The sequence below is a fragment of the Notamacropus eugenii genome, chromosome 1, assembly GCF_028372415.1.
Source record: "Notamacropus eugenii isolate mMacEug1 chromosome 1, mMacEug1.pri_v2, whole genome shotgun sequence".
Lineage (NCBI taxonomy): Eukaryota > Metazoa > Chordata > Mammalia > Diprotodontia > Macropodidae > Notamacropus > Notamacropus eugenii.
In genome coordinates, this window is record NC_092872.1 from 602,051,063 (window position 1) to 602,067,308 (window position 16,246).

The following is a 16,246-nucleotide window of genomic DNA, read 5'->3' on the forward strand; positions in this document are numbered from 1 at the left end:
GTACTAGTCTTCAAGGGCAAGATAAGGATCTATTTTCAGAATGACCATGCATTGTATTTATTTCTGCAGCAAATACCTCCCCCTACAAGGCCATTACCCTAACCTGCACCTTCACTCAGTCCTCAAATGGGTCCTCAAGTGAGTGATTGCTAATCTCCCTCTGAGTTCTATAAGGTGACCCTCAAGGGTTAACCATTCTGGAGCTCGCAGGCTCCCATGTGTATGTTTCCTGTTGATTATTAGTTAGTATTTTCCACTACTTTTTAGATAAGGGATTACTGAAATAATATATAATAAACATTATTTGTATATAATACATATTTATATATGCGATATACAAGTTACATATATGATATATAGTATTTGCATACTATATATCATATATACATATACTATGTAGTATATATACTAAATATTATATACATATTCTATGTAGTATATGCATACTATATCTGTGTATATATACATATATAATATACATAGTAAAAACATCACTCCCCACAAAGCTTTAATGTGAACTTCCCCAAATACACATGAGAATCCAGAGGAAAAGCCGACAAACTTATGCGGCAAAGGGGTTACTGGGAAATCTTTCCCTTCATAGACTCTTCATCCAGTTCCACTTGGGTTCTGAGCTCCAAGGGTCAGTCCTTTTTCTGAGTATGAAAGTCTCTGGCACTTCTCTGTTCAAGGAGCAGCACTCTATGAATCTACTTCTTAGAAGGCTATCTTTCTGCGTGCGTACATCTATGTTTATTCTTTTTTTTCTCCCTGCTTCCGGCTAGATGTCTTGTTTGCTCCTGTTGATCCCTTTTCTATGGTGATATGGTGAGTGGAGAGTGGTAAAACTCCCTTCCAACTCACTTTCCCACCCCACGATGCCCTCTGATAATGATGCAAAGCTCCTAAACCTGGAAGCTTTTACCACTCAATTGGCCTATCTCTGAACCAATTATTGAACTTCCTCCTGTTATTGAAAGCCTTCAGTAAATATTCCTTGAGCAAGGTTCTAATAATAACTGTTTGGTTAGCCAGTCAAACTTCCCCTTCTTTCTAGGTTTAAAAGTTCACATCTGAAAGGGTTAGCTGGGTGAAGACAATATTATTTACACATTGTTTAAACCAAATCCTCTTGATTGGTTGGTTGAAATAGGTTGCTGAATCTCCCACCTTATTTTGTTAGAAGGGAGCTCAATGCAAGTACCCAAATACATTGGAGTGGGGGAGAGGGAATGGGGAAGAGTTAGTTACTGGGAAATGACAGTGATTTGTAAATTTTGTAGTATATAAGTTAACTTTTGACAGGGGAATGGTGGAGTCAGTTCTGATGGCTTTTGAGATTGCTAAAATTCTCAGCGTGATCATTTATACTTCAAAAATCCACAACAGCTACAAAATCAGGACTCGATTTATTATTTTAGTTGTCTACATTTTTTAAAGGATTAAGGAGGTAGATTAAACTTTAAAATGTGTCTGAGCACATTTTTTTCCACACAGAGAATCTGAGTGTTAAACATTTACCACCATATCCCTACCCATGTGTATTGTGGGTAAAATTGTCAGTGCCACAACAAGCCAGAACCAAAACCAACCAGAACCAATGCCCCAAAACCATAACCCAAATCCCGTACCATAGATTTAGGAATCATGGAGAGTTTAGAAGGTTCACTAGCAAGGGAGTCCCACCCAAAGGGGACAGAGACTCCCCAAAGGAACCAAAAGACAAAACTTATATAGGTTTCGATTTAGGCAGGAGGCAAATTGGGAATGAGGTATGTAGCATCCCACATGGCTATTGCTGAGTCTAGAAAGAGAGGAAGAGGGCATGTGGTATCCTGTGATTGAACAAATCTCTTCTTGGGGCTAGGCTCTTCTTCAGGTTAGATACCTTTTGTAACCCCACCTTAAGGGATAGAACTGGTCTTGCTGTTTCAGCAGTAAGGAAGGTTGGGATTACAGTACAAACAGGGTCAGGGTTAAGATACAGACAGTAGATAAAATGGAGTTGTTTTAGCTTTCAAGTCTTACGGTCTATCTAATAGACTATACTAACTAAGCTTCAGTAAATATTCCTTGGACAAAGTTCTAATATTTTTCATTTACTCAGATAAAATGGTAGATAAGATAATTAATTTAATGCTGCCAGGTATAAGCTCCATAACCATAGAAGCCATGTCCCTCACAGTACTTAACACAGAGCTTTGCACATAAGTACTCCCTAAATGTTTGTTGAAAGAATGAATGAAAAGAAAGTGGGGAGACAGCATCCACACTGACAAAACCCCACACTCACTGAACTATCTCAAGGAAGAATTTAAATGAATTCAGTTTCTTCAATCATCTTTCACTGTTGACAACTTTTTAAGGTTGAACAACGCTGACACCTTGTGTAGGAATATTGAAATTCCAATAAAAAGCAATTTCTAGTTCATCTGAGGAATCATCTTTGTAATTTCTATATCTCCTTCTGGCCAGTCTTCCATGGAAACCACAGTGGGCACCTTTGAAAACACAACCATCAATGCTCTAGGCGGCATAATGGATAGAGTGTTGAACCTAGAATCTAGAAGAACTGAATTCATATCCAGTCTCAGACTTATTAGATTCAGGACTTCAGGTAAGTTATCAACTCTATTGGCCTCAATTTTTCCTCATCTGTAAAATGAAGATATAGCAGCTACCTCTTAATGTTGATATAAGGATAAAATAAGCTATTGATTATAAAGAGCTTTGTAACTTTAAAGCACTGTATAAATTATAGTGATTATAATTATTCACAATGGAAGCATGTGGTGACCCTTGGTCTCTTGAACTAATCAATGCATATTTGATGAAGGTGTTGCGTAATAGAGAATGCAAAAAGCCCTGTGCCTGCCCTCAAGGAGCTTGTCACCTAGTTTTAGACAGAATTTAGATAGACATTAGATCTATACAAATCAAAAGATAACAAGCAATAGAACGGTGTATATGACAAAAGCCAAATAAATAAACTGTGTAAAAGGTCGATGGAAACTGAGGTTACCAGGCTCAGTGGAAGTCAAGGAAGTCTCCATAGAAGAGGTGAGGTTTTTGTCTGGACCTTGAAGCACAGGCAGTATTTAAATATGTAAAGAGGAATGGATGTTAACATTTAATCCTAATAAAGCAAGAGTCCTGCTCTTCCTTCAGCCTTCTTGATAATAAATTTGGGAAAGGTGGGCTTTCTTTATTCATTCTTCTTGGCGGGAAAGCAATTGGGATTAAGTGACTTGCCCAGGGTCACACAGGTAGTATCTGAGGCCAGATTTTAACTGAGGTCCTCTTGACTCCAGCGACTGAGTTCTATCCATTGGACCACCTAGCTGCCCCAGGGAAGGTGCACTTTAGAAAAGACATAGCCCCTGCACAGCCCGCACTCAAAACAAAGTGCAAGTCATGTCATCATTTCTCTGATGGCATAGTGTTCTTCTGCAACAAAAGACAAATACAAACCCTTTGAATGTACAGTTTGAATCTTATTACACTGAATTATCTTATAACCAAATTTTCACAACAACATTATATTTACTATAACAAAATACCTCCCAGACAGTGGTTCCTAAGTTGTTGCTCAGTCATTTCTGATTCTTTGTGACCCCTTTTGGGAGTTTTCTTGGCAAAGATACTGGAGTGGTTTGCCGTTTCCTTCTCCAGCTCATTTTACAGATGAAGGTTAAGTTACAGGGTTAAAAGACTTGCATAAGGTCACACAACTATCTGAGACTGGATTTGAACTCAGGTCTTTCTGACTCTGGGCCAAGTGCTCAATCTGCTGCACCATCTATCTAGCTGCCCATGTAAATGCTAACTATTATAAAATCTTACCCAAACTTTGGGTAAGGGTTCCTTGACACATGGAGGAACACATTACTGTGCCCTCCTAACAGACCTATAAATAGCAATGACTACAAGACACTAAATTCATGGTCAAATCAGCTTTTTAAGAGGAGACCCTGGGACTCTATCAGGCTACTGCTGGGGAAGCTTCACACACACATATACATGCACACACACACACGCACTAAGGCATAGCTTCCAATTTTAACGAATTTCTATTACCTACTTACTAGGTTTTAAGCTCTGAGAGTTGTTTTTTCAATAGCTGATAAGTTCCCTCTAATTGTGTCTCCCTAAGGTAATACCCCAGTCACCCCACCCTAATTATGGCTCTTCCTCCAGGATACCAGAAGAAGAATAAGGCAAACAAATGCTGAAACATTTTAAATTAAATAAACAAAAGGGTATGTGTAGTACAGCATTATGTGGCTCCAGTAAGAATTGGATGATTCAATTCCACTAAGTTGTATTAAGTATTAAATTAAATAGAAAGTATTAAATTAAAGTATAATGTATTAAATCAATTCCATTAAAATGCCTTTGGAGTGCATGACACAGAAAACATTTCACAATAGAAAAAAAGCATCATGGAGTATTTTTTACATCCTTGTTGCATGCAAATCAATTAGTGCTAAAAGGGTACCCATAAATTGGAGAATGGCTGAACAAATTATGGTATATAATGGAACGTTCTTATACATAAGAAATGATGAAAGACAATTGCATAGAAACTAAGAAAGAATTATATGAACTGATGAAAAATAAAGTAACCAGAATCAGGAGAACAATTTATAAAGTAACAGCATTAGAAAGAAGAACAACTTTGAAAAACTTAAGAATTATGATCAATGCAGTGACCAACCAAAATTCCTAGGATCTATGATAAAACATGCTATCCACCTCCTAAAAAAGAGATGGTGAATTCAAGGTGCAGGATGAGATACCATTTTTTTTTTTTAATGTTGAATGGCCCATGTGGAATTTGTTTTTGCTTAAATATTCACACTTGTTATGAAGACTTCATCTTCTATTTTCAATGGATGGTAGCATGGGTTGAATGGGAAAAATAAATCCTTATTGATTAAAAAAAGCAAACTTCAGAAGAAAGAAATTGATTAGTGTTTGAGATCTGGAAAGCACTCTGCAAATGTTAAGTTAAATTTGGTGATGCAATACAATCCCATCTTTGGCCCATCAAGTTTAGTATAAAGCCTTCGACACTAGAGGGCACCCTTACCAAAATCTTATCATTAACTTCATTTAATCTAACCACCTTTCTATGCGTTCTAGAGCCTGGGGAAAGTACCGTTTCAGAGGAGTATTTATTAAGCAGCTTTGGAAATTCGAATCATACACTCCATGATTCTAACCCACACTGACATGCTCCATTTTGCTATCTGGGGCTCAGAAGCTGAGTGATAAGGGACTAGCTAACAGGGAAGCGGGCAAAAGCCTACAGGCGTTATGAACTTTCATCAGTATTTCAAAAATATAGGATATAAAGAAAATATTTGGATCCCTATGTCAGCAAATCTAATGCTCCTGAAAAGTCTTTCCTGCCATTTCTAGAGTGTTTATCACATTCTAATATGCTGCTAGTTGAGAAGGTTGATGTGTTACTTAGAGGCAGGTAGGCAGGCTCCAGCTAGTTAACAAGTTATATATTGATGATGGTAACCAGAATTCTCATTGATACAGTATGGCACTGTAGGATTTAGAAGGCATTTTCCTTGCAACAACAACTCTGTGAAATATTACAAGTGCTACTTATTCAGTCCTTCGGGAATTCAATACAATCCAATTGAACAAAGTACAAGAGTGAGTTCCATTGGTTTCCTTGTGATGGTAAGAGAAAAACAAAGATGCCACACACCTCCTGTCCCTATCCCACAGGGAGGGAGAACCTCACCCCCCCACCCCATAATAAACATGGTAGTGCTTGAATAAAAAATGAATAGGCGGGCATGGATGAGCTGAGATTTGGTTCATTGGAAGGAACACACACATTATATCCGACCACAGATTTACCTGAGTATCAGTCAATCAATAACAATAATAAATTAAGTACCTATTATGTCTAAGTTAGGTATTATTGCTGTTCAGCCCTTTCAGTCATGTCCAACTCTTTGTGACCCCATTTGGGGTTTTCTTGACAAAAACACTTTCCTCCTCCAGCTCATTTTACAGATGAGGAAACAGACAAACAGGGTTAAGTGACTTTTCCAGGGTCACATAGCTAGTATTTGAGTCTGGATTTGAACCCAGGTCTTTCTTGATTCCAGGACATGTGCTCTATCCCCTTCATCACCTAGATATTGAGGATACAAATGAAAAAAAAAACAAGACATTCTCTGCCTCCATTTCCCCATGTGGCTTGCTTACATCCAATTGCAGTACTGTTTTTGATTATATGCAAGCCACTGTGCTAGGTATTATAGATAAAAGAAAAAGATATTTCATTGTTTTTGATTCTTTGTGACCCCTTTTGGGGATTTTCTTGGCCAAGGTACTGGAGCAGTTTGCCTTATATTCTAGAACCTTATATTCTGCTAGGAGATACAACATGCACTCAGATAAATAGATGCAAGAAAGGGCAGATCAAAGTAACAGAACATCAAATAGACATAATAAATAGACAGTCACAGAAAATGGATTTGAATTATCAGTAAAGAAACTTTCAAAGAAAAAAATTTCTTTTCCAGATGGATTTGAAGGAGAATGACGGCAAACTTCTAAAAAAATAACTCATACCTATACTATGCAAATTATTCTCAAAAATTGAAAAATAAATCACTCTCCCAAATTTCTTTTATGAAATAAATATATGCTCCCAATCACAAATAATAACAGAAAGGTACATCAACACAACCCTGAGGGTTCTCCTTAAGTCCCCTAAATTAAAAGATTTTTAAAAAATATTTGAACAGAAAATGTTGGAGGAGTTGTGGAAAGACAGGCATAAATAACATGTTATTGGCAGACTTGTGAATTTGACACAACCAATCTGGAAAGCAATCAGGAATTTTGCAAAGAAAGTGACCTTTTGACCCAGAGATTCAAACCTTTAAGTATATGCTCCAAGGAAGCTAATGATTTTTTTTTTTAAAGTCCCATATGCAACAAAATATTTATAGTAGCACTTTTTTGTAGTGGCAACGAACTGGGAACAAAGTAGATGTTCACTTATTGAGAAATGATTAAACAAATTGTGGTCCATGAATGTAATGAAATGTTGCTGTGCTATTAGAAACAACAAGCGTGATAAATATGGAAAAGACATATATGAACTGATGTAAAGTAAGGAAAGACAGGAAAATGATATGCATAATTACTACCAAGAATTCAAAAGGAAAAAACTATGCAATCAAAATTGAATGATTCAGAGTTATAATGATCAAGTTTGTCTCTAAAGAAGAGGCATGAAAAGACACCTCTCCTTGCTCCTTTGCAGAAATAGGGATGGAAGAAGTACATGGAATACTACATATAATATCAGACTTTTTTTAAATTTTCAGTATTCTACAATCACTACCATATAACTTAGATTTTTTTTTCCCTCCTTCCCCCCATCTCCCCTGCTCTCTCCCTGAGAGGACATATAATTTTATGTAGGTTCTACACATACATTCCTATTAAATACATTTTCACCATAGTTACGTTGTATAGAAGAATTAAAATGAATGGGAGAAATCATATAACAAACCAAAACTTAATACAAAAGAAAGTGGTCTGCTACATTCTGCGCTTGAATTCCATAGTTCCTTCTCTGGATGTGGAAGGCATTTTGCCTTAAAAGACCATGGAGAATTTTTTAAGTCCTTGCATTGCAATGAAGTTCTAAGTCTACCAGAAAAAAATCCTCTCACACTGTGGTCGTTGCTGTGTATAAAGTTCTCCTGGTTCTGCTCCCTCCCAAGCCTCTGTGAAGTCTTCCTGTCCATCATTTTTTATAGTGCAATAGTATTCCATTACATTCATATACCATAATTTATTCAGCCATTCCCCAATTGACAGGCATCCCCTTGATTTCCAGTTTTTGGCCACCACAAAGAGTGCTGCTATAAATATTTTTGTACATGTGGGACCCTTTCCCATTTTTATGATCTCTTGGGGATATAGTCCTAGAAGTGATATTGCTGGGTCAAAGGGTATGCACATTTTTGTAGCCCTTTGGGCATAGTTCCAAATTGCCCTCCAGAATGGTTGGATCAGTTCACAGCTCCACCAACAATGAGTTAGAGTTCCAACTCTCCCACATCTTCTCCAACATTTATCATCTTCCTCTTTTGTCATGTTAGTCAGTCTGATAGGTGTGATGTGGTACCTCAGAGTTGTTTTGATTTGCATATCTCTAATCAAGTGATTTAGAGCATTTTTTCCATATGACTATAGATAGCTTTAATTTCTTCCTCTGAAAATTGCCTGTTCATATCCTTTGACCATTAGACTTTCTTGATATATTGTTTGGTTTTCCAGAACTTTTTTTCTTCCCTTCTTCAACTTTAATCATAAGGGATGGCTCTTTAAGAGAGGAGGAAAAGAGGAAAATCATGGGGAAGTAGAAGTAATATAAAAAAAAAATCAATACAAATATATTTAAAAAAAACAACTAGGGGGATCCCCAAAAGGCTTATCTTTAGGAAGTGTCCCCTGAGCTGATCCTTGAAGGATGTCAAGGATTCTTAGAATGAGAGGCAAGGAAGATGTTTGTTTCAGGTAAAGAAAGCAGCCTATGCAAAGGCACAGAGATAGGAGAAAGCATATTGAGTTTTGGAAACTATGTGGCCATTTTGACAGGAAAGTAAGGGAGGGCAATATGAAATACCTAAAACACTAGACAGGAATCAGACTGGCTCACCTGAGGCATTTATATGTTATACTACCTACAATAAAGAGCCAATGAAAATTTCTTAAAAAGGGATTTATACAGTCAAACTAATGCCTTAGAAATATTATTTTGGCAACTGTGTGGCCCTTTGGTTAGAAGGGAGACATGGGACACCGGGAGATCAATGAGACCAATTGAGTAGCCTAAGCAGGGGATCAAACTAGGGTGGTAGCAGTATGGATATTGAGAAAAGATTGAATGTAAGAAATTTCAAGATGTAGAATGGACAAGACTTGGCAAATGACTGGATATAGGTGGCTGAAAGAGGGAAGGCAGAGTCAAGAATGGTCTTGAGGTTTGATCCTGGGAGACTAGGAGGATAGTGGTATCCTCAACTGAAATAAAAAGCCTTGGGGGTTGGATGAGTTTAGGGGGAAAGATGATAAATTCTGTTTTAGACACATTGTATTAAGGTGCCTCAAGAACATATAGGTAGAAATGTCCTACAGAGAGCAACAAAGGACTAAAGTTCAAGAAAGGTTAGGGCTGACTACTTTGATCAGTCTTGGGAGTCTTCTGTGACCCAGTGGGAGATGAGATCACTAAGGGGGAGTAAGGAAAGAAAGGAGCCCATTCAGAACCTTAGAAATTTCCATGATCAGAGGGCAGGAAATGGATGATGATCCAGTGAAGGGGATTATAGCAGTAAGTAAGTCCCCAAGAATACCCAGGAGCGCCTGCTGCACAAGTTCTTAGATCTGCCCTTCTAAAAGGAAAGCAACCTTCTCAGAGTGGGGGTGGGTGGGTGGGTGGGGTGTACATATACGTATGTACGTATCTACATACATACATACTCTTTTCGGAGCAGGAAGACACAATCCCTCCTGACCCGATGCCTCATTAGCAGTTAGCAAAAAGTGTGGGCCTTCATAGGAAATAAGCCTCCCCTGCTCAAGCCTCCTTTAATAGCCCCACCTGAGGCCTATCAATGGGCAGGGAAGATTTTTTTAACTCCCATTACAGGGATTGAGAATGAAATTTGGGATTTCATGGGGTCTTCCCTGCACTGACTGAGATCCAACTCCTTTAATACCTTCATAGACAGTTTTTGTGAGTTTCTACCTCTGAAAATTTCCATCACTCTGTGGCCAGTCTGGACAAGCCTCTCCAAGTTTAGGTAGGCTGATCCTCAGACAGCTGATATATAGTTAATTACTTGGGCCTCCAATCAAAGCCATTACACCTTATTATCTTAGTAAGATAATAGGTATAATGTGGGATTCAAACCTGGAACACTTGCATAAGACTTACGTTATTATTGGAGAGAATGATGACTCACTGCTACATTCCTTCCTGAGAAATGGAGTTAGCATGAGAGCTTCAAAGAGGAAAAAACTCTCTCCCTTTCTGCTTCAGGAAATGACACATGTGGTTCTAGATTCTCCTCATGGACCCAAGGAGAAAGAGAACAGACTTTGGAAGATAGAACCAAGGGAAATCCAGGTCTTTAAAATGTTCCTGATTTACAACTAGAGACTTCTAGGAATTTCTCCTTGGATGAGATCAGTGACTCTCTTTTGATTTAACTGAGATATCTTACTCCCAGTGGAGAGATTATTTATTTATTCTAGGTATTGTGTGGTTCCATTCTGCATAATTTCTCTGATTTCTGTTTGCTATCTGTTTGAATAAATAGATTTACTTGCTATTTATTATTTTTGATGGTTTTTTGTGTAACTGGCATTTGGTAGAAAGGGGCTAAGCTTTCATTATAAGCCTCTTTAAAGGATAGTGACCAGGAAAATGGCTCAAATTAAGAAAAAAATTATTCCCCCAAACTAGCAATGTGGGGGAAGAGGACAGATCTAATTATATGTGTGTAAATGTATTTTATACATAAATACGTGTGTATGTATATATGTGTGTATGTATCATTTATATGTATTTATATCTATAATATAAAATTCTAATCTGGTACTTTCCGAGGAAAGGAGAACAGTCAGGCTCATGGCCAAAAATCAATCTCCTTTGGAGAAGTGTGAGCAAGGTTTCCAAAATAGCTATCGAAACCTCTGAGTTGCATTTAGACAAACCCATGGGGATATACAATTAATCTATATGGATCACACACATCCTACATATGGGTCAGAGCTTGAAAGCTGGAAGCACCTCAGAGGCAGCCTAGTCCAATCTCTTCATTTCACATGTGAGGGCCAAGGCAGTTATATGACTTGCCTAAGGTCACATTAGTTAAAATATCAAAGGTAAGATTTTTATTCAGGACCTCTGTTTCCAGGGCTAATGCATTCTGCTATACTGTGCTTGTGCTTTTATGTTATAGAGAACCAGGAATCATCCTCATAAGACAATAAGGCATCAGAGTAGAGCCTTAGTGGAGGAGTTCAAGAATTATTATCCCCATTTTATAGATAGAAAACTGAGGTAGAGATGAGCTAAGCAATTTACCCAGTGTGGGAAACAGAGGAAGGAGTTCTGTTTCCACAGGGTCAAAATTCTCAGCTTTGAGTGGTGATAGGTCAGAGTTGTGACTTAGCATGGTCAGATTAAAGGTCAGCAACTTGTCCCAGGCTTCATGAGCTGTTTTGGGGGAAGCCTATCTCAGAGGACAACATGAAGTCACATGGCTTCAAGGGGCCTGCATTGGTTTTAACAAATTGTAGTCTTCCTGTAGCCTTACTTGGAGCTACCATTCACAGGGAATGAACATAGCAGGCATTCCCTCCTTCTGAAGAGGGGTGGAGCTTTGGCCAAAGTGTTCAATTCCTATGAACTCCACTTTAATAAATTTTCCTTGATACTTTTCAGTGTCAAGAGTGTTTCTAACACCAGTGTCACATGGTCAATGCATGTCAGAACTAGAGTTATAACAGGTTTTCTGACTCCAAGACCATCATATTTTCCATTATGTAACTTTATCTCTCTAATCTATATTAGGAATCCTTCCAAATTGGCCTTACTGGGATTTTAATTTTTTTAAATCACTCTAGATTTTTCCAGCTAAATTTTGTCTGGCAAATAATTTATTTCAAAAATTGGAAATGATTCAGTCCTGCTGTTAATACATGGTCAAGTTCCAATTTCTATATCCCCATGGCCTGAATGACTTGTGAATGGATTAAAGAGGGAAAAGTGTGAAAAATCTGATTTGTTCCTCTTTATTAAATAAGCATTTGATATTGAATCCAATCGCCTCTGTGAAGGCCGACTTTATCAGAGCACCAGTGAGAACCATTCAGTTCAGTCTCTGCCACCAAACTTAACAACTCAGATTTTCTAGAAAATAAAAACACAATGAAACAGAAAACAAAGTAGACTTTGGGGACTTGTTGTTGTCACTGCTGCCCTTTCAAAGGGCTCTTGTCTTGTCTTTGTTTGAGACTAAAGGATATAAGGAAAGGAAAGAAACTTAAAAACTGCCTCCTAGCCACTTCTCCAGACTTACAAAGACTTAGGCTGAGGCCATGTCAGACAATAAACCAAAACCAGTCCAAGGAAGACAACAGCACGATTGATCCAGCAACATTAAGGGTTGAATTCTATCTCCAAATGTCTGAATAAATAGGTTATCTCTATCCAGTCAGCAGCCCCTATAAAAGCTACATATGTACAAAGCTAGAGAGAGAACAACCTAAGCATATGCTGTATATACATATATACACACACACATATGTATATACTGTATTGCTGATGTATAGATATACTGTGTATATGTAACATCTATAAATATACATGTGTATATACATACACATTTTATACACACACATATATACAGAGAGAAAGAGAGAGAAAAAGAGATTGATTGATTGTTGGGCTTGGAGTCAAGAAGACCCAAGTTAAAAATCCAGTTTCAGATACTTAACTATATCACTCTGGGCAAGTCATTTTAACCTCTCAGCCTCACTATCTCATCTGTAAAATGGGGATAATAATAGTACCATCCTCACAAGGCTGGCATGAGCATAAAATGATATAACATTGCATTTGTCAAACCTCAAAATACTATATAAAAGCTAGTTATTGTTATTACCATTATTATTATGTAACCAAAGGAGGTACACTGATATGAACATATCTATTTATGGTGCCACATTTTAGGAAGGATGCTTATAGGCAGGAGAATAATCAGGAGAAGTCATGTAGTATGGGGATTGACCCCTAAATTATAATATGAGGATCAGTTGGAAGAAATTTGCATACTTAGCCTGGAGAAGAGAAAACTTATCAGAAACATGCTACCTAACCCCACACATTTGAAAGGCTGTCATGTAGAATCCAGACTGTTGGTTCTGCTTTCATGTCCCCAGAAGGCAGCATCAGGAGCAAGGGATGGAAATAGCAGAGTGGTTAAGTTAAAGCTTACCATACAGAAAAAACTTATTATCAATTAACGCTCTTCGAAAAGGTAAAAAGGGAGGTAAGGGGAGGACGCAGGTACTGCTGGCATTTCCCCCTCACCGGAGGTCTTAAAGAAGAGATGAAACCCCATTAGACTACAAGCTTCCTCAAAGCAGGACACAGCTAGGTGGTGCAGAGGATAGAGCACCAGTGCAGGAGTCAGGAGGACCTGAGTTCAAATCACCTCAGACACTTGACACTCACCAGCTGGGTGACCTTGGGCAAGTCAGTTAACCCCAACTGCCTCATCCTGGGTCATTTCTAGTCATCCTGATGAATATCTGGTCACTGGTTTCAGATGGCTCTGGAGGAGAAGTGAGGCTGGTGATCTTCACAGCCCTCCCTCACTCAAAACAAAGTCAAGTGCAAGTCATGTCATTATTTCTCTGCTGGCATGGTCTTTGGCAACGAAGGATGAACATATCCATCTTTTACCCTTCCTTTTATCCTGATTGCTTGGCACAGTGCCTGGCACATTGCTGTTGTTCCTGTTCAGTCATTTTAGTCATATCCGGCTCCTTGTTGACCCCATCTGAGGTTTTCTTGGCAAAAATACTAGAAAAGTTTGTCATTTCCTGCTCCAACTCATTTTACAGAGGAGGAAACTGAGGCTAACAGGGTTAAATGACTTGCCCAGGGTCACACAGCTAGTAAGTATCTGAGGCTGGATTTGAATTAATAGACACAATAAATATTTGTTGACTGATGGACCATCCATTGGATTTGTTATAGATGGGATTTTTGTCCAGCTATCAGTTGGATAGCTGTCATCTAAGGTCTTTTCTAACTGTGACTCTGTGATAGCTTCAATCTGCATAAAGTATCCCTTTTGAAATCATCAGCCTTTTTTGAGTGTTCAGCTTGTGTGAGACTGTACAACCACTGAGGATGTTCACTAGAGGCTTTAAGTTACAAACACAAATTTTCAGTTCATGTAGCAAGAAACTACTACTCAGGGTTGGTAAAGTGCTTAGTGGTCTAAAGCTGTCTACAATGCTATGGTTAAAAAAAAAATTTGTGGATGAAAGGGGAATAAAACAAATCCAGACATTTGGCCCATGTGGTAATCATTAGAAAACACTTTCCTGGTTTAACTGAATTATCATTTTTCATAGCATAAGTCATTCTCACTTCTGAAAAAAAGAGTACCTATGACCAAGACAGAAAAGTGTTTTTTTTCATTAGGAGGCCAAGAGTTATGGCAAGGACCCTCCATCACACTCTAGAATATGTAATTATCAGCATATTGATTCATTCAGCATTTTAAAAGCAACACTGGCACTGGACGTACAAATAAAAGTAATGGTCCCATCCCTTAAAGAACTTGCATCGTACAGGGGTGGAAAAGGAAATGATGTGAAAGTGGGAAGTGTTAAAGGCAAAGGGGAAGTCTGGACAAAGTACTGCAAGAACATTTGAAAAGAAAGAACATGTTTCACTTCAGGGATGAGGGAAAGCTTCACAGAGCAGGTAGCAGTAAAGATTTTCCTTGAAGGACAACATAATTCAAAAAAAAAAAAAAAGCCCAGTCGTGTTTGTCTGGAAGAGTATGCAGAAAGGCCTTAGCTGGTGGAAAGAGCTTTGAATATGGATCAGAGCAGCCACAATTGAGCTTAACTTTGCTAATTATTGATGCTGTATGTAAAATTTATATATAAAATTGTCTCTTCCATTGGAATATAAACTCATTGTGAGGATGGGTTGCTTCATTCTTTGCACTTATATTCCTGGAGCCATGCACATAGTAGGCACTTAATACTTGTTAGTTGATTAACCAGGTGGTGACCTCAGCCAATTTATGTAACTTCTCTGGGTTTCAGAATCAAAAATGAATGACCCTACCTTCCACTCTCAATCCTATTAAGTTCTCCATGCCTTGTCTCCTACCCTGAGACACATCACACTGTTTTAAAGGTGAAATTTTTATTAAAGTTAAAATGTTTAAAATTAAAATCAACTGTATGATTCATCTATCCAACAGTAAGTTGGATCAGACAGAATGAGCCCAATTTTCCAACCACGTGGGTGAATAAGTCCTGAACCATGTATCTTAAGATTCTGTCCTAGGGATAAGGAAGACCCATAACCTATAAAAAGATACCAGCTCTGATTCTTCTTTTCAAAAGGAATAGGGACAAGAAACATAATAGAAGGTAAGAGACCATCCCTTTTCCCCCTATAAAATTCTCCACCCTCCCATGTAATATTAAAGAGAGATTTCTCCTGAGATTCAATCAATTTAATTAATAGATTTATTAAGCACCTGCTGTGTACTGGGCACCATGCTGGGTATCATGATGGATTCAAGAATGTATAAGACACTACCTTTGTCCAAAAAGAGCTTACAACCTAATAAGCGAGATGGGGTATATACAAAAGAGGAATCTGGCTCAAATGCCTTATTCAAGAGCTGTGTGACCATGAGCAATACTTTTCACTAATCCTTATCTGTAAAATTGAAACCAGGCCTGCACTCAGGAAGACTCATCTTCCTGAGTTCAAATATGGCCTTAGACACTTATTGTGTGATCCTGGGCAAGTCACTTAACCTTGTTTGCCTCAGTTTCCTCATCTGTAAAATGAACTGGAGAAGGAAATGGCAAACCACTCCAGTATCTTTGCCCAGAACACCCCAAATGGGATCACAAAGATGAAAAATCTTTGTGAAAAATCTTTCTGTGAAAAATGACTGAGCAACAAAAATTGATATAATATATTACCTAAGGCAGCTAGCTGGTAGCCCAGTGGCTAGAGGGCCCAGCCTGGAGTCAGAAAGACCTGAATTCCAATCCAGCTTCAGACACTTAGTAACTATATTACCCTGGATAAGTCACTTAATCCTGTTTGCCTCGCACCTACCTCACAAAGATCTTGTGAAGAACAAATGGGATGTTTGTAAAAAAAAAGAAAAGAAAAGAAAAGAAAAGAAAGAAAAGAAAAAAAAAGAAACATAAAAAAACTTGGTACCCTCCCAGGCACATAATAGGAACCATATAAATGCTCATTCCCTTCTCCCCACCCCCACCCCACAAGAAAGCATTTTATACATCCAAAAGCTCTATAGAATACTAAGTTTTACCATTTTACAGGAATAACTCCAGCAAAAGATGCTGTGAATGGCATATAAACTACCATAAGGAAATCAGA